Here is a 19,567-nt window from a genome sequence, read left to right on the forward strand (position 1 = left end):
TCAGCTTTTCTCCTTCCACGATGTAAAACAACAGAGGAGTCAAGCACATCTTTTAATCATAACAGAAGTTAACGTGAATACAAAAACATTTTCTTTTCATTTTGTAATACGTTAAAGTCAGACAAACCCTCTTTTTCCTATTTCCTACTGCTTTTAGCCATTATTCCTGATTCTAAAATAACTATTGGCTCTCAAAGAAAATTTCTGCAATTTCTTTTGTTACTCTAAAAAGTGAGAAGAAAATAGAAAGGTATAGTGAAAAGGGACTTGATTTAACTTCCAACCAGGTGTTAAAATTTTGGAGAAGTTAATTTTTCTCAGATTCAATTTTAACAATAAACCTGGAGTGATAATACCCTATCAGTTTGCTGTGAGAAGGTAATGCTATCATATACATAAAAATCTAGGGCTCCCCTGGTGGCGCAGTGGTTGAGAGTCGGCCTGCCGATGCAGGGGATACGGGTTCGTGCCCCGGTCTGGGAAGATCCCACATGCCGCGGAGCAGCTGGGCCCGTGAGCCATGGCCGCTGAGTCTGCGAGTCCGGAGTCTGCGCGTCCGGAGCCTGTGCTCCGCAACGGGAGAGGCCACAACAGTGAGAGGCCCGCGTACCGCAAAAAAAAAAAAAAAAAAAAAAAAAAATCTAGGCACAGTGTAGACATTCAATAAGTGGTAGCTATTATTTTATGATTCTTTTTTACTACATAAAATTTCCTTTCTGTACATCATGAATTTGTGGCTGAAATTAAAACACATGATGTAAAACCGATGTTCACACGTTTCTAATCACTAGTACCAAAACTTCAGTGAAGCTAGGGGATATTATCCTGAGAATCAGCTCTTTCAACTCTCTCTTGTCTATTCCTCCTTTGGGCAATAAAATATCTGCTAAAATGAAATCAAGGGAAATGAGATTATTAAAATTTAGAAAGCAAAGCACTTAAAGATCAAATAAGGAACAAGATATGGCATGTAAACAATCCCACTTCCAACTTATCTAAAGCTATGGGAACAATGAAATGATAAATTGAAGTAAATAACTCAAACTGATTTTTCCTTGGTTCCTGCCCAAATAGGATGCACATTTCACAGAGACCGTAGAAACAGAGGAGAGGCTACCCTAGCCCTGTCATCAGCTCTTAGCTTATACTTATACTATAAGAGGTACGCAGTCTAGATAAAAAGACAGGTCTTGTGCCTATAAAAAGATGTCGGAGCAGAAACTGTTAGAAAACGAAGACAGAGTTCAATTTGTTCTTGTGTGTGTAATTGTGGTGAAGGCTGGCTAATAATGAGAATGATGGATCTACACTATGTTTCCTTGTCAGTCAATTCCTCCTTTTTCCGTGGCCCCATGCTCTGGTTAATTACTTTATTCTGGATTTATGATACCACAGAATAATTTCAATATATCTGTTTCTACTGTCGTCTATGAGCTTGCATCTTATTTATTCTTGTCCTGCAGTGACTAGAACACAGAACACACTCAATTAATTAATCCAGAGGGGACAAAAACTACCATTCAATTAGAAAAGAGTTTACAACTGCCAAAATGCATATGCATGCAATATTGTTTATGTATGTCCATTGTGCCATAACAAATTAATCTTATTTCATTAATCTGGAATCCTCAGGCTTGTTGGAAATGAAAAGTGTATTTGGTGTGTGTGTGTGTATTTATGTGGAAATGGAAAGTGTGAATTTTGCTGTTTCAAGGAGGTTAGGGAAAACTCTTTATTTTCCTTATTCCGTAGAAGATTAATTCTGGCTTTCCTCCATTATTTTTCGTATTAATAAAAGTCACCAATATCCTTTGAGTTGTGTAAATCCCAAATTTAGACTTTCCTTACTATTCATTCTTCATCATCCCCTGTATCCAATCAATTACCAAATCCTGCTCATTTTACTTCCTAAGAAGTTTGTAATCTATGTTCACTTTTCTCCATCCCAGAGAAGATGTACTTAATCCAAGTACAGCTGTCTCACTCTTAGATTACTGAAACTGATTTCCAACTGTTCTCCCTTTCACCAGTCTTCACCACTCGATAACTGGAGACAGATTTTTCTATTTTTCATTTGATTATTTCATCTTTGCTGAAATTCTTTCAATTGCTTTTCCCATTATTTTTTTTTATTGAAGTATAGTTGATTTGCAATGTTGTGTTACTGCTTTCCCATTATCTTTAGGATTAAGTTCAAAATCCTTATTACAGCTGCACCAGTCTTACCCACTGGCCTCCTTTCTATTCCTTGCCTTTTCAGCATTTCCAAGTTTCCTCTGCTTGGATACCTAGATATTTCACTTCTCATTCTAGCCAAGCTTTTAGTCTTGGATTATCAAAATAACTTCCTCTGGTGTCAATACTCTATTCCTATATGTTAATTCTTCAGGAAGAATATTTTTTCTATGAGAAATGCAGAAGTTCTAGTTTGAACTAAAATATGCATGTTTCATATTTTTATATAGAAAAAACAGAAAATTATGCATGGATTATGCATAGTTTTTGCTTTATTTTTGCTTTTATGCATTTCCCAAATATTCTGCAACAAACAAAAAAAAATAGAAAATGCTTGAATTTTCATTACACTCTTAATTTTTTCTTCCTTTTTGTATTTTACTCCTTCTGATTTATTCAAAACATCAATCTATTCAATTAATACTCAACATCTGAAAGACATAAGTTAGATTCTACAGATATGTAATGCTAACCTATAGAGAAACTATTTCAATTCCTTATTATGTTCTTTAAAAAGCTTTTCTATTATCTTAACCACCACATGAAAGTTGTTTTCTGATGCTTTACAACTTCTATAGTTCAGTGATCACATATAGCCATAATTTCTAAATGATTATAAAGCTCAGTGAACTTAAAAGGAAAAATTTTTCTGAAATAAATGCTTTGGTTAACATTTAAATTTTTGTCGCAGCATACATTTAAAAACATAATGCTTTTCATAAAGTAGAACAAAGACTATTTGACATGTTAATGTAATGTGGATTTTGAATCTATTTTAAATGAAATTATTCAAATATATTGTCCCATTAAAATACTGAAAATTCCTAATGGAAATATGAAAAGCTTATTTTCCTTTTCGTAAACATCTACCATGACTTAAGCTTTTGCAATCGCCTTTATTTTCAACACTAGTGTTTAACAATAAAAGATTAAGCACTCATCATGTGAAGATGAAAATCTAACACTGTAAGTATATTTTTGCCTATCCCTCATGAGAGTTTCACTTCATTCAGTGTCAGTAGGAGAATCATATTTATTTCCAAAGTGGAAAATTTTAAAGGTACCTTTATTTGGTGACTAAATTATTTACCCATTTACGTGAATATGCTCAGTTCATCAAAGTCAAACTCAGTCTAATATTTGTCTCTTCCAGATTCAGATATTCATTATCTAATTCAGCTTCTCTCCCTACCTGTGAAAGTCAGATTGCTGTCCTTCATGCTTCATGAAATCCCAAGATCATCACCTGTCATCTCTCCCAAAAGCCTTCTACCTTTCAATCACTTAATCACCTAGGCTATCTTTTTCAAAATTCCCCCTTTCTTAAAGTTTGCACTGTATCAACACAAAAAGAAAACTGTTTTCTTGAATGTTTCCGTGGGGCACTATATGGTTTTATACTTAGTCTTCCTAGTTAGGAAAATTCTTCAAAAAACGTCTCTCTAAAAATCACTAAATTTATAAACACCCATAGAGTAACCTGCACTCAGAAAGCACCCAAAATTAATACAGACTAAAACACGCTAACACTAGAGATTTTATTTTCTAGATTAAGGCAGATTGGGGTAAATTCCTCCTTAATTTTGTTCCTAATGACATTGTAGAATTGCAAAAACAAACAAAAAACTTTGGGTTTTGCTGTCACATTTTCATTTTAGTTAGATAGAAGCCATACGTGTGATGCATAACCATGTCTGGACAGGGCTTCGCCTCCTGCTGAGTACGTTGATGCAAATGACTGTTCATTTATGAAAGTCCTTCACTGAAGTTTACAAATAAGTTCCTTGGTTTAAAAAAAAAATAGGTAGGCAGAAGGCAGATAGATAAGAATCTAAACCATCTGAAAAACACCGATCACTACCTGTTTCCAAATTTTTGGTCCTATTAGGGTTTTGTTTGTTTGTTTGCCTTATTTCAAGCCAACATCTCTTGTACATGATGTGCCCTGTTCCAATATGAACACTTTCCCATGGCTCTAAATTAGACTGGAAAATTCGTACACAAACTAAAATACACATAATTAAGAACAAGTATGGTAAGTATATAGTGTTAAAAGATAAACCGAGGCATATTAAAAATGTTATTTCAGCAAAAATCGACTCCAATCAGATAGTGCTAAAGAAGAAGAGTCCACTGACAGGGGCTGAGGAGAGACTTTTATAAAGAAAAGGTGGAAACAAAGGAAGGAAATTATTGATTAGCTATAACTTAATCCCAAGTTGGCTGTTTGAGATTAGCTGTCCTTAGGTTTCAATTTAGTAACCTTGAGGTGTTAATGGACTTAGATTTTGTTTTGCTTCCACAGGCCACCATGACATTAGAACCCCTCCGTCTAACAGGCTCCCTGTTTAATTAATTTAACAATAGTACTTTTAAGAGTTTTAAAGTACCTATACTTATTTCCATTTGTCTTTACTTTTATCTTCATTCAGTTTAGGGTTTTGAAATGATTTCTGCAACTCATGTGAAGCAAAGGCAAAATGAGACACACAAACAAGTAAATGCATGTAAAACAATACATTTTGATGATCGTTTTACTAAAAACATACACATGCCTATACAATAATGTCTACTTATTTCTGCGCGTTGCTAGTGTAGAATAAGGGTAAATATTTTTTAGCTTTTGAGCCTTGAATATTCATATGCATTCATTCAACTAATATTGTTTAATTTTTGCCAACTGCCAGGCATGTTGTTCCAGGGGTTGAAGGTGCATCAGTAAATAAATAGATTTAAATGTCCATCCTGATGGAGCTTACATTCTGATTACTTGTGAAATACGACTCACAGATATTCAAGTCAAATTCAAGGATATTTTTTTTCTCCAAAGATTCACTCATAGCATCTGATCTAGATGTGTTCATGTTTTTAAATATAACAAAAATGAGGTTATGAACCAAACAAAGCAAATTCCTTTGAACATGTTGAAAGAACTGTAAATAATAGAATTGCATAAACTACAACACAGAGTAACCCAATTTTCGGGGTTTAATCACATATTACTGATTAATCTCCCAAATATAAATATTTACAGATGTTCAGTTCTTCTTTCTTTATGGAAAATGAAGAAACTCTGGGCAGAGAACGAACTGAACTTTCAAAAGTTCTCGAAATATTTTAAACAGGAAACCAGCTGCAATACCCACCCATGGCAATATGTTCAAGGTGCAGAACTGCAGGAGTTCAGTGAAGCCCTTGGCAACTCCAAATTACTACAAGTCAGATTTAGTTCTTGAATTATATGCCCGTGTGGATATGATTACAGAGGACGCTAAGAAAATAAAATTATTAGTGAATATGGACCTACCCAAGTTTCACAATTATGTTTTTTCCTTAAAACACGTGATTAATCTATTTTGAAATCACAAGGCTACCTACCTCTGAATAGAAATAGCATAAGTTTCAGAGGGTATATTGTTCCTCTTATGAATGAATGGAAAAAATATAAAAGGAACATGTGAAATTGATTTTGTGTATAATTAAAATTAGCATTTATAGTACTATATTTATTTATAGTATTACAAGGATGTTAAACCAATTGTTTTTTCTTGCTAAGGAGCATTTTAACTCTCAGAAAAACTGAAATAAAATAATATAGAAAAAGCAAAGGAGAACAATGAAATTATTCAAAACTGGACATTCTTATATTATGTAACAAAAGAAGAAATATTAATATATACATATATTTCATTACAAATTATCAGAACAGCAGCTAATAAGAAGTTGATGTTTAGACGAAACGTTGACTTCTTATCTCAGTCACTGGCACTAGATTTATAGCCTATTGATTTATGGACTCTTTTGAGATAAAAATAATATCAATCAAATGTTTTGTTCTAATTCTTTACATTTTAATTAATATAAAACAAGTAATCCATTTTCAGATATATCATTGGGAGGAAAATACCTTACCCTAGAAAAACAAATATGGTGATTGTGCAATACTTAAGCTACGTCTTATAATAATATATCCAAAATCTTGATTTCACTGGGAAAATTTCATTTGAAAGAAAAGACATGAAATATTTAAAGATGTAAATGTTAGATTTTGATTTGAAAATCAGTTACTTTATGTGCTAGCAAAACTTCTTCCCTGGCTTTACTTTCTCCCTTTTAGCCAAAATGTATTAGTAATTTGTTTAGACATAGAATGTCTCTCAACTTCTCCAATCATCTTTCTAAGAGCTGATGTTTCTGGTTTTTGTCCTTTGGCATAAAAATAGACAACACTAAAGAAAAAAGCAATTTAACTATAAAACAGAGTTCTTAACACAATTGTTAATTGATCTGGAATCAGTTTTCATGCATTTATTTTTATTGTAGGCATAGTTGTATTTTTTTATTTCTTTACTAAAGACAAGTAAGGAATTGCATTAAAAATGTCAAAATAACAGGAAGTTAATAGCCAGTGTTTATATTTCTCAACAGATCTGGCTTTCCAGTCTCTAACATAGAAAATGTAAGACATGTGCAAGGAAAGAGCTGAAACCAGATTAAACTCATTTTTTTAAACTTGCTTTGTTTATATTCACCCTCTCAATCATATAAATATTTTTCAACTCTTTCCCAAGTAATCCCAATAATGCCACAATTTTAAATCTTCCTCAAAAACTTTATTTTTACTTTTTTTCTCTCTCTGCTCTCCCAGATTTGTATCTTTCATTTAATTCATAAAAAGAAGAAGAAGAAAAAAAAACTAAGAAATGTGTGGATTCCTAGAAACTGGGTTTCGTTGTTTTCATCATTGCCTGCTTTTCACACCCATTAGGTTTTCTTAAATTATAGCAAGGAAAAAACATACTAACACCAGTTATTTCCACGGGTCATGATATGTCACATACTTCTCAGTATCAGTATAACAAAAATATATCAATATAACAGCATCAGAATGGTATACTGAAACCCAGAGAATACTGGGTTCAGAATCAGAAAACCCGGGATAAATCTGTTTCTTGAGAAGGCCACTCAAACACGTATCTTCATTTACAACACAGAGATAAATATAATTCCTAACCATGATCTATGGTTGCTGTGAGAATACTTTGTAATTGTTTATATTCTGGGGCCTGTCCTACATGGCAGTCATTAGCCAGATGGAGCTGGAAATGAGGGTAGTCTGATCTGAGATGTACTGTATATGTAAATTAGGCACAGTATAGAAAACAAAAATGTAAAATATCTCATTCATAATTTTATATTGATTATATTTTAGAATGATATTTTTAATATATTGAGTTAAGTAAAATATACTAAAATTAATTTCATGTTTATTTTTTAACTTTTTTTTTAACATCTTTATTGGAGTACAATTGCTTTACAATGTTGTGTTAGTTTCTGCTGTATAACAAAGTGAATCAGTTTTACATATACATATATCCTCAAATCTCCTCCCTCTTGCATCTCCCTCCCTCCCACCCTCCCTATCCCACCCCTCTAGGTGGTCACAAAGCGCCAAGCTGATCTCCCTGTGCTATGCAATATTTTAACTTTTTAATGTAACTTTAAATTGTGTATGTTGTTTGAACAATATTCCTATTGGACATCTCTACTCTAGACTATCTAAACAAAACTAAGGGGGTTTATTTTTCATAGAGGATTGTACAGAAATAGAAAATTATGCTTTGATTTTTAAAAAATATGTTCCGTGCATTTTGGCAATATTTTTGTCTCTATCTTACAGAGGCTTTCAATCTATACTTCAAGTTAACATGGTTACTAATAACAGTATTTACAAATATATGCTTGGAAACTGCATTCTGTTGATAGTGGAAATACAGACAAAAGTAATGCCTGTTATTTAAATGCAAATAAACAGGACATTTTCATTCTCTGCCACATGGTCACATAATGCAGAAGAGGTGATGCTGCACTAGTTGCACCAGGGTACAACTGACATCATTCAAAACAACGGATATATGTCTGGTCAGCATTCTCATCTAGGCTTTAAGAAAGCCCATTAAAATATATTTGAAGCTGTTTAGACAGCTTGGGTTTTTAGACAGAAATGATTCTTTGTTTTTAATTGATCAGTAAAACATTTTTTAATGTAACAGCATTTCTTCATAACAATACAAAAATGTTTCTTATATTTAAAAATACATGTAATTGGGCTTCCCTGGTGGCACAGTGGTTGAGAGTCCACCTGCCGATGCAGTGGACATGGGTTCGTGCCCCGGTCCGGGAAGATCCCACATGCCACAGAGCGGCTGGGCCCGTGAGCCATGGCCGCTGGGCCTGCGCGTCTGGAGCCTGTGCTCCGCAACGGGAGAGGCCACAACAGTGAGAGGCCCGCTTACCGCAAAAAAAAGAAAAAAAAAATACATGTAATTGTAAAAATATTGGTTGTGTTATAAACTTAAGCCCAAGAACACTAAATAACATTATTAATAAACATTATTTTTATCTAAATCATTGGCAAAATAATAAACCTCTAGAAAGATTATGGGCTTACAATTTGTTAGATGTGGAAAATTCTGTCTAGATCTTATCCCTGCCTGAAGATTGTTCTCTAATACAGTCTGTAAGACCAATCAAAACATCATAAAAAATAGCAAGAAGGTAAATGGATAAATTCACAAACAAAAAATTAGAGTCTCAGTATGGGATGGGTATTAAAATTACTGTCTACCTGTGAATATTTATCTTTCTACCATAATACAATCTAACTATCTATATATACATATATATATACACACACACACATATACATATATATATCATTATGCTTTTCCATATATTTTTATGAGGCAAGTATTCCACATTTAAGTAAATTTAAAAATATTTATTAATAAAAAATAAAGCTTATCTAGTAAAACCAATTGTGTTAATTGATTAGGTAGTAGAGGGATGAAATATATTTTCAGGGACAAAAACTTCATTTAATATCCAAAGTATTTTCATATACGTTATCCTTACAATATTCTCATCTCTCAGTTCCTATTAATTCCAATAATTCTACCTCACCCACCCACTGGCTGGTTATATACTCTAGATGCCATTACCAAGTTAGCATTTCTTTCCCATTTCAATGTCAAGCACCTTTCTGATTTCCTTCTCCTATTGGTCCCATAACTCTCTTCTTTGACCCAACTTGGACGTCCTATAAATTGATTCTATTGCCTTCTATTTCTCATCTACTTCACATCAACGTTGCCCTCCCTATTCTGTGCTCCATTATTAGCAAATTACCTTTGGCTAGAATGGCATTCTCTCCACCTTACTTGCCTAGAAAACTCTAATTCTGGTTAATTCCAACTACCTGCCTGGTCCATAGATGCACCTCAGCACCTGATCATACTTGGAGAAAACACATCCCTTGTCATCTGGTCTCACTTCAACTTCTTGACTTGAACATCAAGCCAGCCCTTAGTGCTACCAAGACAACTCGATCAATTCACTCTCCCATTCTCTTGAACAACGCCACACATTTTCTGTCTTCAAACTTCCCATGTCTTTCTCAACTCTTCCATCTCTCTTGATGAACTTGTTTTTTCTATTTCACTAAGAAAAGAAAAGTTATCAAAGACAACCACTATACCCTGGTTCTACCACAGCTATCAGTCTCATTAATACCATTATACTCTGCTTGTTTCTATGGAGGGATCATTCAGGTCCTTAAGGCCAAACTTCCCATTTGTATGCTCCATCTAATCACTTCTAACACACTCAAGAATGTGGGTCCCCCGAAAACAGTCCCCTCTCTCCTACTAAATCAGTTTGTACTTCTCTTCTAGATCATTCCCATCAGGCAATAGGCAGAGGCTGTAATACCGTCAACCTTACAAAAAAAATCATCTTGATCCCCATCCAGGGGCCATCCTATTTCTCTGGAATTTTTTGAAACAAAAATCTTTAAAAGACATTTTCACTCATCCAATTCTCTCCTGAACCCACTGTGTTAATATTCAAGCCTAGATCTCTACAAAAACAATCAATGACTTCTACATTGCTAAATCTAATTAATGTTTAATTCCAGGCTTGAAATTCCTGTCTTACTTGACCAATTTGTAGTATTTATATAACTGGCCATTCCATCTTTCCAGATCACTCATTTACTTGGCTTCTAGAAGACCCCTCTCTCATGGTTCTTCTCTACCTTGCTGGTGGCTGCTTCTTATTCTGCTTCAGTGGGTCTGTCTCACCACACACCTCTGAGGTGGAAGTGCTCCAGGGCTGAGTCTTTGCACCTTTTCTCTTCCCCAGGGGTAATATGTCTAGCTGAATGCATCCAGTCCTTTGCGTTCAAAACCACCTATTTCCTGATGTTTACCAAAATTGAGTAATTTTTGAGTATTCTGAGATCTTTTGAGTAATTTTGAGTAATCTGAGATCTTCTTTTAGTTCTCAACTCATGAATCCAGCTGACATCTCCACTTCAATATTTAACTGGTATCTCAAATTTCACATGTCCAAAACCAAATTCTTAAACGCCAGCTCCCAATCTAAACTACTCCTCCCACTGGCCTCCTTCTGTCAACAAACGGATATTTTATTATTCCAGTTTCTCAGATCAAGCCAAGAGATCATCTGTTTTTTGTTTTTTTTTTAAGAGATCATCTTTGATTCCTCCTTTCTTCACACTGCACATCATCGTAGTTGGAAAATTCTGTATTTCCATAATCTCAACAACTTTGTTTCTAGTATCTGTTTCAAACTGCCTTATCTCTTGCCTGGACTGTTGTATTTTACCCAGTCTCTCTAACTTTTCCCTACTTCAGTGTATTCTCCACAACAGCTGGAGTGATCCTTTTAAAACTTAACTTAGGGTCAAAACACTTAAATCACTTCCCATCAGGCTCACAATAAAAAAAGAAGTTATTGCTGCGGCCTGTGAGGGTCTCATGATCTGGGTACAGGCTACTTCTCCAAACTATTCTCCAGGATCTGAGATTTCTGGACCTGAGATTCATACCATTATGGGGTGAGGAGACCTTTTTTTTATGTAAAAGATTATCTTGAAATTTAGCTGGATTAGTTTCACGGTACACTTGCCTCTGCTTTGCTTACTTTCTGCAGCTGCTGGCCTTCCGGCCATTCCTTCAAAAGACAATACTCTCCTGACTAGAGACTAGTGTTTTTTAATCTGCCTATAACTTTTCCTCCTAAGATTCCTCATGGTAGATTTCTTTCATTCACCCTGACGGAGGGCAGTTCTCAGATTATGTCAAAAGGACACACATTCTCCATTCCCTCTTAGCCTGCCTCTTCTTTCATCAAGAACTTATCATTACTTAATATATAATTATAGAATTTGTGGATTCTATTGCTTCACTAGCTAAAATTTACACTTGATGAAAGCGGGGATTTTTAGTTTAGTTTGCATTTCTATTTCTATTGCTAGAACAAGGTCGGAGACACAGTAGATATTCACCACTAAGTGAATAAACCTGCAAGAAAACAGAATGACTTAAAACTATTCTTTTTTTTCCCCAAAAGACAAGTATTACAAGTTTTACTAAATAAATCAGACTCCCCTAAAGAAGGTGACCTTGGAAAACTGGATGCTGATAGACTTTTATAATTAATATAGAAAAAGTTTTCAGTGAGGTTAACTTCCATTTTAATCATGACCAGGAACTTAATTCTTTGAATTATCTGAAATATATATATATATATATATATATATATATATTACAGTGAATATCTTTACCTACAAAAGACAAATGTTTATACATAGTCAGCCACAAATACTTTTGAAATAGTGTGGAAAGTAGATGAGGGACTTGAGAAAAAAAGGCATGTGTACCCTTTCCAAAAAATAAGAGAATCAAGGGGTTTCACAGGACTGAGAAGTTGGGAGGGGGAGTTTGCCTCTTGCATTATTTATACTTCTGATACTGTTTCTGATAAACATCTAGGTTACTAGAATGTGTCATTTTCATTAATTTATATAGACAAAATACTCAATAACCACTTACAGCCACAGAGTAGATATAGACAAGTGAATATATTAATATAAGGCCTAGGAGTCGAGCTTTGGTGTCAGCTAAGCTTAGGCCCTGACTTCTGTGAGAAGCCCACTTCTAAGAGAGCAGACCTGCTAATGGCTCGGTGAGTGCTGGAGTCTTTCCCATCAATCTGCACTAGTAGGTCAAATTTATTGCAGTCCCACATCCAAAGTTCAGAAACCAGCATGTAGATTCATACAGCATCAACATTTTTAGAGTCCATTTATTATCATAATTGTCACAATCAATGTTTTCGATCCACACAGTCATAAGTTTTATAACTTAAGCTCTGTCATGATAAGAAGAACAGAGAAACCTGGGCAGCATCAGAGAATGAGATGAGAGCAGCTCTAGGTTGTCTGGCTTTGGTCCGACTCAGTCCTGCCATAGGTAAACCTACAGGAGATTCTGAACTAAAAATGGAATGAGGAACACCTGAGTCCTTACACAACCCCTGCAATTACTCGAGCTCCTACCTAGGAAAGGCTTACAAATAGAAGTTTCCAGAACTACATTAAACTCCAGGGATTGCCTGGCACTTCCACCTCCCCCTCCCTCCTTTGCTACAAAGTGTTACCATTCCACTGAGCACTTATAATTTGTGAGTAATGTTTTCACCTCATTCAGATGATGAGTAAACAGAAGAAAGGAATCTATGAATATATGCTGAATAATAAAGCCATTTGATCTTTGGCATCCATCATAAATTCAACTTTTGACATAATGCCTTCATAATCCTAAATTCACTAAGGGAGGAAATGAAAGACTATGAAAAACCCTCAGAACTCTTTCCGTAAAAACTAGTCTAAAGTTGCTTCAGGCTCTTCTTCATTTAAATATTGTCACTTTACCTCATGTTACATTTCTAAACAGTTCCTGCAACTTAGAAACATATGTTCATGAGTCAGTGACTGAAAGACTCACTTCTATTTTTTTTAACCTTAAATTCCACAAACTAAAAGCAAGCATTGGGTTAAAATACGATTTGTAAGTTCTGCAATGAGCATGTTTCCTACCCAATACTAAGGATATCTCTGTCTTCAGCTACCAAAAATGATGCTTCTATCAGAATTTTAACGTCAAATATCTTTATATCTTTGTTACACGTAACAGCAATTCTTGGCAAATACCATTGACTATAAATCACCAAGATAATATTTAAACATATAATAAGATTAATAATCCTCTGCAAAGCTATTGATTTCAATGAAATGGCCCTGAGCCCAACCCATCTTCGCTTTGATGGGCTGATTTTCTCCAATAAAATACCTATCCAGTTTTCCTTTTTATAACCAAAGTCTCAATTCACACTTGATCACAGCTGAACATCTATAACTGGTGACAGCACTGAGGACTGGGGTATACAAAATTCCCTATTTGGAAAACTATCTTGGAATTCAGCCTAGACCTATTTAATTAAAATAAAATGTCATAGAGTCAGTGATCAAAGCATTTGAAACAACAAATGTACTTATTCTTTTAGTAATGATAATTTTTAAAAGATGAATCTTTACATTTCAACTATCTTTATCTGTTTGGATGCTTGGCAAAAGGTATTGTTCCAATACCGCCTACTTAAGTGACAGCAAGCTTCTAAAATAGTACATAGTACATTTCTAAAATGATCATATACTATACATAGAGAATCCTAAAGATGCTACCAGAAAACGACTAGAGCTAATCAATGAATTTGGTAAAGTAGCAGGATACAAAATTAATGCACAGAAATCTCTGGCATTCTTATAAACTAATGATGAAAAATCTGAAAGTGAAATTAAGAACACACTCCCATTTACCACTGCAACAAAAAGAATAAAATATCTAGGAATAAACCACCTAAGGAGACAAAAGACCTGTATAGAGAAAATTATAAGACACTGATGAAAGAAATTAAAGATCATTCAAATACATGGAGAGATATACCATGTCCTTGGATTGGAAGATTCAACACTGTGAAAATGACTCTACTACACAAAGCAACCTACAGATTCAATGCAATCCCTATCAAACTACCACTGGCATTTTTCACAGAACTAGAACAAAAAATTTCACAATTTGTATGGAAACACAAAAGACCCCGAATAGCCAAAGCAATCTTGAGAAAGAAAAATGGAGCTGGAGGAATCAGGCTCCCTGACTTCAGACAATACTACAAAGCTACAGTAATCAAGACAGTATGGTACTGGCACAAAAACAGAAATATAGATCAATGGAACAGGATAGAAAGCCCAGAGATAAACCCACACACCTATGGTCACCTTATCTTTGTTAAAGGAGGCAGGAATGTACAGTGGAGAAAGGACAGCCTCTTCAATAAGTGGTGCTGGGAAAACTGGACAGGTACATGTAAAAGTATGAGATTAGAACACTCACTAACACCATACACAAAAATAAACTCAAAATGGATTAAAGACCTAAATGTAAGGGCACACACTATCAAACTCTTAGAGGAAAACATAGGCAGACGCTCTATGACATAAATCACAGCAAGATCCTTTTTGACCCACCTCCTAGAGAAATGGAAATAAAAACAAAAATAAACAAATGGGACTTAATGAAACTTAAAAGCTTCCGCACAGCAAAGGAAACCATAAAAAAGACCAAAAGACAACCCTCAGAATGGGAGAAAATATTTGCAAATGAAGCAACTGACAAAGGATTAATCTCCAAAATTTACAAGCAGCTCATGCAGCTCAATGACAAAAAAACAAACAACCCAATCCAAAAATGGACAGAAGACCTAAACAGACATTTCTCCAAAGAAGATATACAGATTGCCAACAAACACATGAAAGAATGCTCAACATCATTAATCATTAAAGAAATGCAAATCAAAACTACAATGAAATATCATCTCACACCGGTCAGAATGGCAATCATCAAAAAATCTACAAACAATAAAAGCTGGAGAGGGTGTGGAGAAAAGGGAACAATCTTGCACTGACTGTGGGAATGTAAATTGATACAGCCACTATAGAGAACAGTATGGAGGTTCCTTAAAAAACTACAAATAGAACTACCATACGACCCAGCAATCCCACTACTGGGCATATACCCTGAGAAAACCATAACTGAAAAAGAGGCATGTACCAGAATGTTCACTGCAGCTCTATTTATAATAGCCAGGACATGGAAGCAACCTAAGTGTTCATCAACAGATGGATGGATAAAGAAGATGTAGCACACATATACAATGGAATATTACTCAGCCATAAAAAGAAACGAAATTGAGTTGTTTGTAGTGAGGTGGATGGACTTAGAGTCTGTCATACAGAATGAAGTAAGTCAGAAAGAGAAAAACAAATATCGTATGCTAACACATATATATGGAATCTAAAAAAAAAAAAATGGTTATGAAAAACCTAGGGGCAAGACGGGAATAAAGATACAGACCTACTAGAGAATGGAATTGAGGATACGGGGAGGGGGAAGGGTAAGCTGGGACAAAGTGAGAGAGTGGCATGGACATATATACACTACCAAATGTCAAATAGATAGCTAGTGGGAAGCAGCCGCATAGCACAGGGAGATCAGCTCAGCTTGGTGCTTTTTGACCACCTAGAGGGGTGGGATAGGAAGGGTGGGAGGGAGGGAGACGCAAGAGGGAAGAGATATGGGGATATATGTATATGTATAGCTGATTCAGTTTGTTATAAAGCAGAAACTAACACAACATTGTAAAGCAATTATACTCCAATGAAGATGTTTAAAAAAATAAATAAAATGATATCATAGAAATTATACATATTATTCAAAACTCATTATTATAACATAAGGTGCTTTTCTAATTTTATTTCGTTAAAAACATTGAAAAATAGAAGAGAAGAAAATGAATGTTATTGCAGAGATTAGTCTTATTCTATTTAGAGGAAAAGCAAAATAATACATTTAAGGTTTGGATATTTGAATAGGAAAGTGTTGATAAATAGGTTCTATTCTTTTTACTATACATACACTGTTCTCAAAATTATCTATTAGCGACATAAATTTTATATTTACTCTTCACCCATTGAAATAAAACTTATAGGATAATTATTTTTGGTAATAATTGCATCTCTCCATAATTTTAAGAAGGTGTGGTCACTAGGCATTCATTCATATCATGAATCAAAAAGAAACAAAGGAATGTCAGCGTAATCCCAGTATCATTTCCAGTCATTTCACATATTTCATTTGTGAATCAGTAATATTAGATGAAAATCAGAGATGAAATTTCCTTTGAGAAATCAAAATATATCTTCTCTGAATATGACTACAACATTCAAGAAAATAAAAGAGAGAGGAAAGCATAAGAGATGAATATGAGAACAGCATATTACAGAATTTAAATGTAAAACCTGCTTATTTTCAGGATCAATTTCTTCTTTCTATTCCCAATGCCAAGAGTGGACCACCTGACAGGACTGTGATTGGCTGGGTTTACACATGCTGAAATTGATCTGCCTGTTGTCTCACCGCCCCTCCCTGAGTTCTGTTACCCCAATGCCCATTCCAAACCATCCTGCTAATAACTCCAGCCAGATTCACATCCCTAAAATACCAGCGCAGCACAGTGGAATAGCTCTGGAGCCAGAAAGACATTGTCTGGAATCCTGGCTCCACTTACTATAGTTGTGGCTTTAAAGAAATCATTTAACATTTTTGAACATCAGATTTTTTCACATGTAAAATAAAGATAATATGTAAAATAAAGTTCATTTGATCACACAGCTATCAAAATTGTAGATAGGTATGTAAGTTACCTTGAACACAGAAGCACAATCATGTGTTGAAAGTATGCCAATGATAAAAACGAAGAAGATAATGGTTAAGAAGAATAAGATGATGATGAAGAAGGAGGAAGCAGAGGATGAGAAGAAATACTCCATGTCTTCAGAAATTTGCAATTGTCCCCACTGTATAATATATAAGGGCAAATTTAATCTGTGTGAATTTTAAGATGCTCCACAACTCCATCCTGCCCTAGCTATTGAGCACAATGTCTACTACTCACAAGGTGTATTTTTTTCTGCTCCAGTGAGGGGAATCACTCATCCCTATCCTACCTGGCTGTATATTAATTTATGCCTCAAAACCCTTTGCTCCAACTACTTCTGAACAGAAGAGTCTTTTTGCTTTTCAACAACTATCCAAGTTCCACTGATTTTTTAAGTCTCAGCTCAGGCAGCCAGACTTTTCTTTCAAGGCTTCTCTAAAATCTTGCTAAAAAGGGAATTTTGAAGGTTTTGGCATTATGGCAGAATTCAATTGACCTTGCAATAAAAGTACAGGAGATATGATGCTTCTTCAAATAGAAGTGGCCTGAGATCATTTTCAGTTGTAAAGAATTACTGCCATTATATGTGTGGCTCTAATAATTAGATGAAACCCTCATAAATTTCAAGGCTACACCCATAGTGAGGCACCAAGAAGCTAGGTCCCAATGATCAAGCAAATACTGAATCCAGTGAAAACATATGAACAGTGCAAGAGAGACCACTAAATGATGTTATTTCACAAGAAAACTATTTTTTAAAGTTTTAGGAAAAAATACAATTCATATTAAACATTTTTCTAAATATTCAAATAGACATTGATATTTTAAATCAATATTGCAAAATCACACAAAACATACAAATATTGTATCACTAACTTGTCAAGATTCCTTTCTAATCTAATGCTTATGTAAAAATATGGAGAAAAGTCCGAATTAAAGACTAATTTATATGTCTTTAAATATTTGACAATATTTAAAGGATATTTAACGGATATTTTAAAGGATATGACAATAGGATATTTGACAATAAAATGATTAACAAAATATTTAATCAAAAGTTGTAACAATACCCTATCCCACAAAAATATTAGCAAAAGTGTATTCAGATGATTTTAGAAAAAAGGAAAACTAGTTTAAATGAGAATATCAAGAAACTTCATTGTGTATTTCAAATACACTGAAATTGTGTATTTCAGTGCCATGTTACTTACATGTTTATAATTGTATTTTTAAAAGAATATCTCCTTTATATTTCTATTTAACAGATTTACCCATTTAACATTTATTTTATAATTTATCTTTGCAGGAAACATAAGCAAATACTTCCCAACGGTTTTCAGAGATCCTTTTTCCTTAGTTCTGTAATTACTTTCTCTAAACACCCATTTCCTTTTATTATGTCAGGATTTTATTATTATATTCTATGTCTCTTCTCCTCTACACTACCCAGGTAGTTTATATAAAGAAATCAATATTAATGCTAAGTTTGAAGTATACTTTTCTGCTAACAGTGACAAGAATTTATCATGAGGACCAGCAAAATGAAAACAACTCTAGATGGATGAGGCATAAATAGGAGGATTTGCATAATAATTCTACTTTATTTTTACTCTAAGAATATAGATTACTTCAAACACATTGACTAACTCATATTCATTTGGAACTACAAAACAAGGTTTTATTATCAACATAATATATTACTGTCTAAATTTAGAGTTGAAAATCTTACCTGAGTTTTGTTAGTACACCGTTATTTTTTACAAAACAGGAAATGTATGACAAGCTGTCAGGATAAAGAATACCAATGTGGAAAATGGAAGAGAGAGGGAAGAAATCAAGTCCACTTTAAGAAGAAACACCGAATCCCTCTGTTTCCCAGACCTACAGTAGTTCTGCATCTTATAAGCAACTGTCTTTTCTTTGCTCTGAGAATAACACATGCTCTGCCCCAGCAGGAAAATATAAAAATTAAATAGAAAACCACAAGGTTATTAAGCATCTTACCCTCTGGGCTTGCTGGGCTGCTCTAGCGGCTCAGTGTTACAGACACATATGTAAACAACAGAATTTCCGGCATCCTTTTCTCATCTGTATAGCTCTGGGGTCTTGGCCAACAGGATTATTTCCAGCATTAAGGCCACTCCACACTAACTCAAAAAAGATTCCCATTGGTTGTGAAGTTTTATCAAAACCAATACCACAACACTCTCTGTGGATCACAAGTGAGCTATCCAAAATGAAATCATTTTAATGTTCCCTAACTCAGTATCGTTATCCAATACTTTCTACACAACCTATTTGAACTGTACTGTAAGTGAAAAAGGGAGAAACATCCACCCTTTCATCCACCAGTGTGTTTAATGTTTAATAACAATCTGTATAACTTGCAATAGTAATAGAAAAAATATAATGGCAAAGCAAGAACTAATACCGTATCTATCTGCAAAAGATTTAAAGAAAGATTATAGTGCAGATTACGGGAACAATAGGAAACATCACTGGTCCAAGCTGATCTTTATTAGATTGCCCCAGAAAAGAAAAAAAAAATTTAATAAACTATTTGGGTATAGAAATCAAGATACAAAACTGTATGTCAAAACCTTTGATTTCAGTCATGTTGGCAGGAATT

At 34.3% G+C, this 19,567-nt stretch overlaps 1 protein-coding gene across 5 annotated transcripts in view; it reads right to left on the bottom strand.

Moving 5' to 3' along the window:
- CCDC102B (coiled-coil domain containing 102B) overlaps positions 1-19,018 on the bottom strand; it is a 252,400-nt gene extending 233,382 nt beyond the window's left edge. For all 5 annotated transcript variants that reach the window (XM_029216583.1, XM_029216610.1, XM_029216577.1 and 2 more), the window contains exon 1: positions 18,943-19,018. The gene's annotated coding sequence lies outside the window, so the exon portion shown is untranslated. The remainder of the gene's footprint in view (positions 1-18,942) is intronic.
- Between the last annotated feature and the right edge of the window lie 549 nt (positions 19,019-19,567).

Source organism: Monodon monoceros, unplaced genomic scaffold (assembly GCF_005190385.1).
Source record: "Monodon monoceros isolate NGI ecotype Baffin Bay Population unplaced genomic scaffold, NGI_Narwhal_1 Super_Scaffold_1, whole genome shotgun sequence".
NCBI classification, from domain to species: Eukaryota; Metazoa; Chordata; class Mammalia; order Artiodactyla; family Monodontidae; genus Monodon; species Monodon monoceros.